This window comes from Puma concolor, chromosome A2, assembly GCF_028749965.1.
Source record: "Puma concolor isolate L17-30 chromosome A2, mPumCon1.1.hap2, whole genome shotgun sequence".
Taxonomy (NCBI): Eukaryota; Metazoa; Chordata; class Mammalia; order Carnivora; family Felidae; genus Puma; species Puma concolor.
The window spans coordinates 151,456,759-151,468,893 of NC_141668.1; the positions used below are offsets into that span (position 1 = coordinate 151,456,759).

Sequence of the window (12,135 nt, forward strand, 5' to 3'; positions counted from 1 at the left end):
TTTGAGACATTGGTCCAGGCCCCTACTCAAAACATTTTAAGTACAGGACATTTTAAAATAGTACCCAGGCCAGGGGTACCTGGGTGGCTCAGTCAGTTAAGTGTCTGACCTCAGCTCAGGTCATGATCTTGCGGTTTGTGGGTTCAAGCCCCACATTAGGCTCTGTGCTGATAGCTCAGAGCATGGAGCCTACTTCAGATTCTGTGTCTCCCTCTCTCTCTCTGCCCCTCCCCTGCTCGCGCTCTGTCTCTGTCTCTCAAAAATAAATAAATGTTAAAATAAAAAAATAAAATTATTTAAAAATAAAATAGTACCCAGGCCATCAGATGCCCATAACAGAATAAAGTGGAGAGTGATAGATTTCTTAAATCCCACCAAATTTGGTTATTCTCTTTCCCTACCTTGCAAGAGCCACTAAAATTTCTTTACAGAGATGACACAAATGAATTTTCTCCACTCTTCAAAATCATACCAACGACTCAAAGGGCAGGTTTTGCTGTTACTGATCTCCTTCAAAAAAGCAACAGGGATGCCCAGGTGGCTCAGTTGGTTAAGTGTCTGACCCTTGATCTCAGCTCAGGTCATGATCTCACGGTTCAGCCTCTGGGCTTACAGCATGGAGCCTGCTTAGGACTCTCTCTCTCCCTTTCTCTCTGCCCCTCCCCTGCTTATGCACATGCATGCACGCTCTCTCAAAACAAATAAACATCAAAAACCAAAAACAAAAAAAAGCAACAAAGGGAAAATGTCAGAGGAATAGTTAACCTTGGGGGGCAGCAGCACAGTCAATTACATTCTGTCTGTAAGGGTATCCACACATACAAACACTTCCATGTGGGCACAGCCTTTCAAACACAGACAGCCTGATTCAAGAAATCAGCTCTCAGTAGAACTGTTAGAGGTGAGGAAAAAGGTGATAAGGAAAAAATGTATCTCCCTCATTTGCTCCTCAGCCCATGTGAAACACTGCCTCAACCTCCAGGGAAGAGGAGCGCTAGGAGAGTGATTATGGGTGTGCTACACCTTAATGAGGACCTGTATTCCTACAAAGCAAATTCTGGGAATCAACTTCTATCTTAATGAAACTAGAGAACTAGCTATTTAAAGAAACTCTAAAAAGAATCACTCTGAAAAGTAAATATCCAATCCCTAAGTAATATGTTAAGGTCTACAGTTTAATATATTGTGTTTGCTAAAAGAGACTATATATAGTTATGAAGAAACCCACAGCCAATCCCAGGCCAGCCCCTTACAGCCTTGAGAGTAAAGGAAAATTTGGTTCCTCTGCCCTGCTAAGTTCAAAAACAATGTCACCTGTCTATAGAGTGGTGCCTGGCTAAGAATCAGTGAAATTAATCATGCGGACACAGCCCTAAGACACACCCCTGGGGAGGAGAATACACAGGAGAGAAAAACACAAAGACACACACACATACTAGCAAAGCCTTTGTTCACAAAGCAGACCATGCTTGGAGAGTGCACACTAAAATCACAGAACTGTGGGCACATACTGCCTCACCACTGTGGGGCAGCCCATGCAATTTCAGAGGTCCTCGGCAGCATCCTGATGCTATGTTTGATATAAAAGAAACCATTCCAAACTGCCATGTCCTCATTAATTTTGGTAACCTTGAGTTGTATTAAATTTCCTCAAATTATCTCAAAGCAATTCCACAGTGAGTGCCATGTACACTTCCTTTTCCATTAAGAGTATAAACAAAACCATGCATTTATGCTAATTTGCAAGGGGTATGAAGTCTTAAAAGCATGAAAACATTCAGTCTAAAACTTTAGGCAACACTTCAAAGAAACACATTAGTCAAGCAATTTATATAATTCAAAGACTTTTTAAAAAAAGAGTTCAGTCCATTTCCAGTACTCACAGGGTATCAACAAGATTCTTCCAGTCTGCTGAGAGATCAACTGTGGATCTCTGAAATTATTTCAAAACACCTTTCCTGGGCAAGACAAAAGCCCAATGCATACATGTAGTCCAAATGCCTTTTAATAACCTTTCAGTCACTTAAGAACACATTTAATACACACAAAGCAGGTACAGAGCTAGAAAGTGACACAGCTTGAAATATTTTATTAATGAGACTTTTGGCAATGTGGAGCTTAATTAAGACAAAATAAGGAAAAGAAGGTGAACAAAACATTCAGGGCTCTAAGGAGGAAAGCCACAGGAGACAACTCTCCCCAAAAGGCAATGCAGTGGGGCCAGGCCCAGGGATTCAGCACAAAGCACAACAGAGGCACTGGAGCCATGTTTACAGAATCAGTCAAGAAATCTTAATTCCAGGGATGCCTAGGTGGCTCAGTGGTTAAGCGTCTGATTCTTGGGTTTCGGCTCAGGTCATGATCTCATGGTGTGTGGGTTTGAGCCCCATATCAGGTTCTGTGCTGACAGTGCAAAGCCTGCTTGGGATTCTCTCTCTCCCTCTCTCTCTGCCCCTCCCCCTCTCAAGCTGTCTCTGTCTCTCTTAAAAGAGAAAACAAAACAAAACAAAACAAAACAAAACAAAACAAAACCCTAAATTCTAGCCATAGCTCTATGGGAAACTAGCTGCATGACCTTGGTCAAATCAGTTCTCCCTCAGCTTCCATTACCCCTCTTATCCTAGCCAGGAGAGAGATGGACTCTAGTTCATCTTCAAGATCCCTTCCAGATTCTAAGACAGCAGTTCTCAAAGGATGGTCCAGGGACCCCTGGGGTCCTGAAGACACTTTCAAGGGAGCCACAAAGTCAAAATCATACATGGGTTAAAGAACCATCCGAAGTGCAAGACAGACCAATGGATTTTAATGTAATAGAATACAAGAAGTTCCTGGATGTGGTTTCGAATTCCATATTACAATTAACCTTGAAGAAACTACCACTTGTCAGAGTTTAGATACAGTATTAAAGAATACCCACAATTACCTGAAAAGGCTATTAAAACACTCATCCATTTTCCACCTGCCTTCTTCATCTACTTCTACCATACAGTGAATTAACAAAACAATAAGTGACAACAAATTACATGTAGAAGCAGATCTGAGGATCTAGCTATCTCTATTCAATCAGACATTTTCAAATTTTCAAATGTGTCAAACAATTCAACTCTTCTAATTTTTTTCTTTTGGAAAACAATTATTTTTCATTAAAAATTATTTAATACATATTGAACTTATTATTTTAATTGTTTTTAATGTTTATTTATTTTGAGAGAGAGTGAGAGGAAGGGGCAGAGAGGGAGGGAGAGAGAATCCCAAGAATGCTTCTGTCAGCACAGAGCTCAGTGTCACGAACCATTAGATCATGACCTGAGCTAAAATCAAGAGTTGGTGGACTTCAAGCTGTACTACAAAGCTGTTATCATCAAGACAGTATGGTACTGGCACAAAAACAGACACTCAGATCAATGGAACAGAACAGAGAACCCAGAAATGGACCCACAAACGTATAGCCAACTAATCTTTGACAAAGCAGGAAAGAATATCCAGTGGAATAAAGACAGTCTCTTCAGCAAGTGCTGCTGGGAAAACTGGACAGCGACATGCAGAAGAATGAACCTCGACCACTTTCTTACACCATACACAAAAATAAACTCAAAATGGATGAAAGACCTAAAAGTAAGACAGGAAGCCATCAAAATCCTCGAGGAGAAAGCAGGAAAAACCCTCTTTGATCTCGGCTGCAGCAACTTCTTACTCAACACGTCTCCGGAGGCAAGGGAAACAAAAGCAAAAATGAACTACTGGGACCTCATCAAAAGAAAAAGCTTCTGCACAGTGAAGGAAACAATCAGCAAAACTAAAAGGCACCCGACGGAATGGGAAAAGATATTTGCAAAGGACATATCAGATAAAGGGTCAGTATCCAAAATCTATAAAGAACTTATCCAACTCAACACCCAAATAACAAATAATCCAGTGAAGAAATGGGCAAAAGACATGAATAGACACTTCTCCAAAGAAGACATCCAGATGGCCGACTGACACATGAAAAAATGCTCAACATCACTCATCTTCAGGAAAATACAAATCAAAGCCACAATGAGATACCACCTCACACCTGTCAGAATGGCTAACATTAACAACTCGGGCAACAACAGATGTGGGCGAGGATGTGGAGAAAGAGGATCGATCTGTTTTGCACTGCTGGTGGGAATGCAAACTGGTGCAGCCACTCTGGAAAACGTATGGAGATTCCTCAAAAAATTAAAAATAGAACTACCCTACGACCCAGCAATTGCACGACTAGGCATTTATCCAAGGCATACAAGTATGCTGTTTCGAAGGGACACATGCACCCTAATGTTTACAGCAGCACTATCAACAACAGCCGAAGTATGGAAAGAGCCCAAATGTCCATTGACGGATGAATGGATAAAGAAGACATGGTATATACACACAATGGAGTATTACTCGGCAATCAAAAAGAATGAAACCTTGCCATTTGCAACAATGTGGATGGAACCAGAGGGTATTATGCTAAGCAAAATTAGTCAGAGGAAGACAAATATCATATGACTTCACTCATATGAGGTCTTTAAGACACAGAACAGATGAACACAAGGGAAGGGAAGTAAAAATAATATAAAACAGGGAGGGGGACAAAATGTAAGAGACTCTTAAATAAGGAGAACAAACAGAGGGTTACTGGAGGGGTTGTGGGAGGGGGGATGGGCTAAATGGGTAAGGGGCATTAAGGAATCTACTCCTGAAATCATTGTTGCACTATATGCTAACTAACTTGGATGTAAATTTTAAAAAATAAAAAATAAATAAAATAAAATAAATTAAAAAATTTAAAAAGAGCTGGACATTTAACTGAGTGAGCTACCCAAGTGCTCCAAGTTTATTACTTTTTAAAGAAATTGATATTTTTAATTTGTTTTAATTTCTAATACAGTGAAGATTAACCATTATAACCCATATAAACAAAAGCTTTTTGGGATCTTCAATAATTTTTAAGAGTATAAAAGGATCCTGAGACCAAATAGTTTGAAATCTATAGTCTTAGAGTCCATATTTTCAGGTATCATAAAGAAAAATTAGCATTTTAAAAAATGTAACAAACAGAATCACATTACATGAACAACAAAAAATATCTGGACAGTTCCATACTGTATTCAGATAAAAAAGTACAAGATTAATCTGATATATTAATGGTATACAGGTTATTTTATAGATGTAATTCAGCATCAAGGGCAAACTTTCTCAGTGACTAAAGTTAATACTACATTTGAAAAGTCAAATTTTTACTTTTACTATAATCCCCAACCTCTTTAAAATGGCCAAGAGCTGAGGTTTCTTGTGTTTGCTCCCTGACTTAGGTTCTTCATCCAAGAGGTCACTGAGCAGCGCATCCCTGCAGGGTCAGTCCCAGGTATTTTGAATAAGTAGGAGTAAAACTCTAGAAGACCACTGCTGAGAGGAGCAAATTAAAGGCTCATTTAATTCTCCATGGAGTCAGATGGAAAAAAAGGGGGGAGGGAGGGCAGCAAACAATTGAGTTGGTAAGATATGAACTAAAGCAGCAGTGACAGCTTTGGCTGTGAGAAGGCTATGTGACATAGCCAATGTTCCCCAGAGGAATCTGGGCTCTGAAAAATTCTCTCCCTCTCTTCTCTCTCTTCTCTTCTCTTCTCTTCTCTCTCTCTCTCTCTCTCTCTCTCTCTCTCTCTCTCTCACACACACACACACACACACACACACACACACACACATGCCACATGTACATTTTAAACCATCAGTATAATCTAAGGGCAGTAAAAAAATAAAAAATAGTAAAAATGAAAATAAAAATTAAAATTAAAATTAAAAATAAAAGTAAGGTCCCTGGATCTCTGAATACAGAGTAAAAGCAATTCTGGCTAAATATGTTACCATTCAACTTGTGACCCCTGTATCTCTTTCCACACAGCTCTCAATTCTTAAAGTGAGGATGACAGAGATAAGGATCTACATGGTGGGGGCATGTTTGGCCTACTTTCCCTAGGCTTGCTGAGGCCCAAACCAGCCCTGAGTGCAGATCAGCCTAAGAGCAGGTCGGGTTTATCTACTAGACGGTAAGACTGAAGTGGCTTGGAGAGAAGCCAAACCATGGCCAGTGTCTCATCTCTCCAACTCCCTCTATCTACAACCACCTCCACTGTCCCTGACCAGTCTGTTCCCAAAGCCCCAGCTCTCTGAGGCTCTTCCTTTCTCTTAGGAGTTTCTAACTATCACAGAGCCATGGAGCTCAAGGCTGGTTGTCTTCAAACTCAGACAAACACAAGCTGAGCACAGAGGGGATGGTTTGCCCTTCATAGTCCTGCAAACATTCATCACCAACTTTGGGGAAGATCTCTCCATATCTAGTCAACTTATGTACCAGATACAGTCCTGAAAAGCTCTGTGCTAGTAGCATTTCAATAAATCAAAACTTTTAAAAATAAAACTATAGCAGGAACTCTACATGAATCCTTCTATAATGCAAATAGCCACTAATTTGCTGAGTTGATGTTGATTGCTTTAGATTTTCAGTTGTCATTCATTTTTAAATAGTTATAACTACATGGTATACAGGTTGCATACTATGTTTTTCCTAAATTGGTATCTACTACCAATTAACTAAAATTTTAATGGATAACTACTATTTTGTGATATACATGCATATTTTCAAAATATTCTATAGGAAAAATATGATATACTAATATCACTGTATTTACATGCTTACTCAAGTTTTTGATTTAGCTTTGCCAGTAACTTGGGCACTCTGTGTGCTAAGCTAAGCTCCTTAAAGACATAAACGTTTCTATGCTTTTTTTTTTTTTTAAGTAGGCTCCCCACCCACCGTGGGGCTTGAACTCACGATCCTGAGATCAAGAGTCACATACTCCAGGCGCCTGGGTGGCTCAGTCAGTTAAACATCCGACTTCAGCTCAGGTCAAGATCTCACCGTCCATAGGTTCGAGCCCCGCATCAGGCTCTGTGCTGACAGCTAAGAGCTTGGAGTGTGCTTTAGATTCTTTGTCTCCCTCTCTCTCTGCCCCTCCCCTACTCACACTCTGTCTCTCTCCATCTCTCAAAAATGAATAAACATTAAAAAAAAAAAATAGAGTCACATGCTCTACCAGCTGAGCCAGCCAGCCAGCCAGGCACACCAATATAAGTAAACTCATCTGGCTCCACTCTTCACAGTTCTAAAGTGAATGGTAAGACTAGTCAGGTGCATACTCCTATGGTGCCTTTGGTACAAAACAAAAATATATTTGGTCCTTTTCCCTGGTTCCTGGCAGAGCTCCCAAACCCTTAGAATTTTCTGAGTGACAGGAGTGTCTTCTGCTGTTTACCCTGAGCCCTCTTTCGGTCACAGCTGAATCCGTGCCAACAAAATAACTTAGGGTAGAGCCCCTAGACAGCCTCATGATGGCACTGGTCACCAAAAAGACCACATGACTAAAAGACTGGCACTTTCAGCCCTGCCCACCAACCTCCCAAGATGGGAGATGGGGAGCTGGAGAGTAAGTTCTATAAAAACTCTTGAACACTGAGATTCAGAGAGCTTCTGGGTCAGTGAATACACTGAGACGCTGGGAGAATGGCACAACTGGAAAAGGCATTGAACTCTATGCCACTCCTCCCCCATATTTTGCCCTATGCATCTCTTCCGCTTAGCTGTTCTGAGCTGTGTCCTTTCAAATAAACCAGTAAACATAAGTATATTCCTGAGTTCTGTGAGTCATTCTTGCAAATTATTGAGCCTAAGGAGGGGGGTCATGGGAGCCCTGATTTATGGTCAGTCAGAAGTATGGATAGCCAAGGACTTACAACTGGCATCTGAAGTAGGGGAAAGTCTTATGGGACTGAGTCCTTAGCCTTAGGTCTCTGCTAACTTGGAATAGTGTCAGAAATGAATTGTTGGACACCCATTTGGTATCTGGAGAATCAGAGAATTGGTTATTGGTACTGGGAAATATCCCGGTGCCATAAAGATTTAAGTGACAAACCATAGTAAAAAGTGCAACAAAAAGTCTGAAGATCTATTATTTCCTGACTTCACATGTGCAAAAATAAACTGTGGTATTTACTTCAATGCAAGAGGTAGCCTGCACCTTTAAACTACTAAATGTCACATTTCCAGTGGACTTAAATTATTAAATGGCACAGGGATTTGTAAATGGGAATCCATACTGCATTTACCTCTCAAATCACAAAAAAGGAAAAGAACCACCGATCAAATATGCATTATTTTCTATATTTCCAACGGATAATAAAAACTGATTATGAGAGTAAAGAAAAACTAGCAGAACCAATGAGGATCATTAGTAATGCAAGCAGTTCAAATTACATATAGAGTCTAACCATCACCTGTTATTAGATACCTCCCTTGGCCAACACACCCTCTTAGACTGCCAAATCTATTAGTAGCTACCAAAATGTAGAAGAATCAAAATGAGTTCCATTCAAATACAATCCCTTTTTTCTCAAGGTGGCAGCACCTTTCTCCAGAATGCCATGAGGAAGTAAGGATCAGAATATGAACTAGAAGACAAGAATCCAGGGGCTAACTGTGTATACCCCACCATATACATAAAATAATTCTTGAAGAGTAATTTCAGATTAGAGGAGACTAAATGCAACATGGGATCCTGGATGAGATCCTGGATCTGGGGAAGAAAATAGCTATAAAAGCCAGAACTGAGAATAGTTGAAGCAATGGAATATGGACTATGGTTTAGACAATAGTATATATCAATATTATATTTCCTGATCTTGAGAATTATTTTGTGATTATATAAGAAAATGTCTTTAGGAAATACACCAATGAAGTCTTTAGTGGCAAAAATAAATAAACAACCTTCTAAAAGACAGTGAAAAAGAGAATAAAATTATCTATTCCTAGTTTTCCAAAGATTTAAACACTTACCAAGTATAAAAATACCTTCTTTCAAAGTACAGATTTGAAGGATTACCTAGCTGACTATTCTCTATAGTTAATTAGTAACAAATTAGTATGAAACTTCCTTTCCGTTAAGACACAAAAAACATAGGGTTAAAAAGGCTAATTAAATTAAGCCTCCCAGCATCCTCATGCACAGACAGGATGTCCTCTTGGTAGGGGGTAGGCCTCTCTCCCTCTTCCTCGGGAGCCCAGCAGGAACTGGAATCATCTCTGAGGCAAGTCTCACCTGGGTTCCCTCTGGAAGGCTCTAGGTCTGGTCAATGTCATAAACAAACAGCACCCCACCAGCAGGTAGAAATTGGACTCACCAGCTTGTCCTCCTTCTTTGTGTAGATGTGGCCCAATTCTGAACAATCTTCTAAGGAGACTTATGTAATCTATCTAGATTACATATTTCACTGTTACTTTGTGGCCAAGGTTATTCAACCTGTGCCCAGTTTCTTAGGCTCTTACACACACACACACTTCACACACTTCAGCATTAAAGAAATAAGTAGCTTAAGATTCATACCACTGAACCAGTTACTTAAGTAAACGTGCCCTATAAGTCTCTCTCTGGTCTAACACTGGACATGAATATTGACAAAAACAGTGACATCTGAACATTAGCAAAAACAGGTGGAGGAAAAAGAGTGTGTACTTGACCTAAAGCCAATATAGTGAAGTAGAAAAAAAAGCTTCTTCTTTCAAACTAATACTCCTATAATTCTTTGAGGAAAAGCATATGGAATCTGGACAAAACTCAGGCTACAGATTTTGCAAGTAAGAAGGGGACCTGCAGGGAAACCTCATCTCTGTAAACAGAAATGATGTAAAAATGGACATTAACCCTTGGGAAGAAAGGCCATCTCTCAAAGACTGCAACATGGCTTGTGTGGGTACATACACCAAACCATGTACTCATCACTCTTCAGAAAAAGATGCTTATTCCATGGAGGCAAGGCCACAACTTCATTACACCATATTGGAGGTACAAGAGATCAAAATAATCCACATAGTAATCTTATGGCCATGAGATACTATAATGATAGAGGGGATAAAGGTCACGGACTGAGATGAACATAAAGCTTGAGGAAATACTTCAAAGAAAAAAGTAGCTGATAGTTATTTTGTAGAAATAATGGTCAAAAGAAAAGGCAGAAAGGCTAGCAATTAATTCGGTCCAAAGCCTATGTATGACATAATAAAGACATTCTGCCAGGCATTGTGGAAGTGATACAATATACATGCCTCAAAGAATGATGCAGAGCAAGAAGCCATAAGACTATCTGACTCCAAAACAGAAAGAATCAATAACAGTGTCATTTGGGGACACCAAAGAAGTCTGTAGCATTTGAGTAAATAAAAATACCAAATCAAATCTAATCATAATTTAAAATGATACCCTTACTAATAAGATGACTTTCCAGAAAGTGAAATTTGTTATGTTCTGGCTTTTAAAAGGTGAAATATAAATAAATTTCATAATTTATCCGAAAAAATAAATAAATAAATAAAAATAAAATGATACCCTTAATACAAAAAAAAAAAAAATGATGTTTCTGTCCCACTAGGAAATTTACAATGTATTTTCTTCCCTAATCACACTAAACATACTTGATCCCTGGTGCCCAAGATACTCATGTACCCTAGTGCAGTTAAGGGTACAGTCTAGGCCTGCACAGTTGCTCTCTAACCAGGGCGAGGCTGCCCTGGAATTAAACCAAGCCTCTGTCGCATCAGCACTCACTATGCCAACCTACAAAAGTTGGCATCCACCATCCAAGAATAATCTAGTTGATTGAGAGTGAAGAATAAAAGTGGAACACCTAGAGACAACTGCCAAATCTCAAGGACACACTCCAGGGCTGGGTTTGGGCAAAGTTAAGGAAGTTCCAATCTTCTGGTCTTTTACTTAACAAGTAGTTATTACTCATTCTTGTGGCTTGTTCTCAAGTGGACATTGCCCCAGCACCATGGGCAAAATACAAATGCATGAAAAACAGAAAGGTAGTAAGTGATAGAAAAAGGACAGGATGAGGAGCTAAGCTTCCCTCCTGCTCACCACAGCATACAAGAAGGAGTGCAACTCACTGTCACATCACAGGGAGCTGAATGAAAGGCTCAGCTAAGTCAATGGTGGCACTGGCCTAGTTACAAATGCAGGGCTAGAGCTGCCACTCAGCCAAGCTAATCAAGAAACTACTGAACCCTCCACATCACAAGGAGTTCCGGAATCTCCTAATCTTCTCTCCCGTTAACTAAAGATAAAAACAAAAAACAAACGAAAAACAATAGCTTCCACAACAAACAATTCTGACAAGTGAGCCTCTTCACATTCCAAATGTGCCTGCTCTTAATGAAGTTCATAACATTATTTTTACACTAGTTTGGATATGACATACGAGGCAGGCTTCTATGTATATTTTTGACTTGATATTAGTACTATACAAACTGTAGTTATTTATAAACTCTCTATAATAAATAAAATATTGAAATTATAAGAATAATTACATATTTTGAGCTTGGACAGGCTTCTAAAAAATGCCACTAACATAAAAGTATGGAAAGAACTTGTGCCATTTTACAAATGCTGCTTTAGTGTTGCTGTTACCTTGATCAAGAACTATGAAATACATTCCATTTCAAATTTCAGAATTAGTAAAACCCAAGATTAAGTGTGCTATTTTATAGCTTCTCTATGGATTATACTTTTGCTCCCCAAAGTCTCTAAAATTACTATCCGTCAAAGAAATTACTGATAGTGAGTACTTGAATACTGGGTATACGAGAGTCATGAAGGTAGGACAGCACCAGAAGATGCCAGGTTAACAGCTCTAGAAGCTATCTAGTAGAAACCAACAAGATAGCACCACAGTAACAAGGTCCATCTAATAATTTGGACAAGAGCTTCCTGCTTGGCACCTTGGCAGACAGGAGATCTTGCAAATTTTCCCAATGCAAAACATCTAAACATATGGGTAAAATTCTATGTAAATGTATCCATTTTAATTTTTAATTTTTTTAATGTTTATTTTTGAGAGAGAGAGAGAGTAAGCACACACGAGCAAGGGACAGGCAGAGAGAGAGAGAGAGAGAGAGAGACATAGAATCCGAAGCAGGGTCCAGGCTCTGAGCTGCCAGCACAGAGCCTGACACAGGGCTTGAATCCACAGACTGCAAGATCATGACCTGAACTGAAGTCGGATGCTAAACCAACT

General features: G+C 39.5%; 1 protein-coding gene across 4 annotated transcripts in view; it reads right to left on the reverse strand.

Moving 5' to 3' along the window:
- RAD54L2 (RAD54 like 2) overlaps positions 1–12,135 on the reverse strand; it is a 155,674-nt gene that overhangs the window by 110,012 nt on the left and 33,527 nt on the right. Inside the window, exon 1 of one of the 4 annotated variants that reach the window (XM_086698079.1) lies at positions 1,884–2,010. The exons of the other annotated variants lie outside the window; for them this stretch is intronic. The gene's annotated coding sequence lies outside the window, so the exon portion shown is untranslated. Of the gene's footprint in view, positions 1–1,883; positions 2,011–12,135 lie in introns of those variants that run through there. 4 annotated transcript variants of the gene reach the window in all.